Source organism: Onychomys torridus, chromosome 3 (genome assembly GCF_903995425.1).
Source record: "Onychomys torridus chromosome 3, mOncTor1.1, whole genome shotgun sequence".
Classification (NCBI taxonomy): domain Eukaryota; kingdom Metazoa; phylum Chordata; class Mammalia; order Rodentia; family Cricetidae; genus Onychomys; species Onychomys torridus.
The window spans coordinates 128,341,300-128,342,827 of NC_050445.1; positions in this window are offsets into that span (position 1 = coordinate 128,341,300).

The window sequence follows — 1,528 nt, forward strand, 5'->3', positions numbered from 1 at the left end:
ACCACTGGGAAGGTTTAAGATCACTAACACTGTGCTCATGGGAAGAATTCTGTGCCTGTGATCTCCTCCTCTTTCCTGACCACAAGACTCTCAGCTTTGCTCTACATACTCCTGCCCTGGTGTGCTGCCTCACCACAGACTCGAACAGGACCTTCCACCCATGGAGTAGAGCCTCCAGAACTGAGACAAAATAAGTTCCAACAGGGCTCCACACTTCCAGTGCAGTTCTGAGCAAAGGACACGTAAGTGACTGCACAACTTAATGCTGTAAAACATCCTCTTCACTTGATGTTAGTGAGACAGTAAATTTCAGCATTGCTTTTCCAACTCCATGAGAAATGTTACTGGAATATGTAGGTGGATTTCATTCATATATCAGGTTGGCACCATGTCCCTGACAATTTCACTACCTATGAGTATGAGAGGTCTTTTCATCCTGAATTTCTTCAGCTATATTGGTCAATGTCCCAATGATTTCACTGCAGAGATTTTCAACTTCCTTTCTTAAAATGAAAGTTGATATCCCAATAAATGAATTGGGTTTGTATACAATACTAGATGAAGTAAAGAAGGAAAATTTTAAAATAACATGTATTTCAATGTAATAAAGTGAAAAACTACTACAGATGTAGTGAAATAAAGAATGGAGCACACAAGGTTCTCACACAAAGGAGGAAAGGATGAAGTATTTGAGAACTTTGTGCCCCAAGAAGTTTGGCGCTGCCTGTTGTAAGCACAGGGAGCCTGGAAATCTCATTGATTCGTGTCCTTACACTTCTTTTCTATTTCTAATTCTATGGTGGACAAGTGTCTGACACCCAACAGGTCTTCCCTCAAACCAGTAACTCCCCTCCATCATATGCAAGCAGCTTCTGCTGGTCACATTTGGCTTTTCAGTGAGTGTGCTGGGCAGAGCCTCCTACTCTCTCTGTCATGTGCCCTGGTATCAGTATTATCCTGACTGGGTGACAACTCTGGAGTGCACAATGAGTGATCACATAAGTGTTAATAATCCTGCTGTAGGAAGGCTGTTCACTGTCAAGTAAGTACCTGTAGCTTCAGAGATCCTGGGCTCTACAGAAGTCCATTCACATTGGTGACTCCAGATTGGATCCGCCCATTGACCTTAGGCTTGAGTCTATCCAAATCCAGGGTCGTCTTCACTCAGTGAGATCTGCCAGCGACCAGAGGGCAGGAACACCTTTGCTTTCTACTGTCAGTTCTCTTTTCTGTTTTGATGACTGAGCATCTCACATGTGAGGGAATTTTCAGTGACATATAGGATGTAGGATGGTGTCTACTCACTCAGTAGCCCATAAAACTTCAGCATCCTCAACCGACAGTCCCTAAGAAAACAGTTCTGACAATAACCCAGATGCCCTTAGAAACAGACTCTTCATGCATCCAATGCAAACACTGCCTCTGAAATAACTTGACATTTGCATATGATGTCTTAGATTACTCATTCCCTCCAGTTCCTTGTTTCATGAGTAAGAAGTCTGAGATATGTAGCTCACAAAGAAAGAGC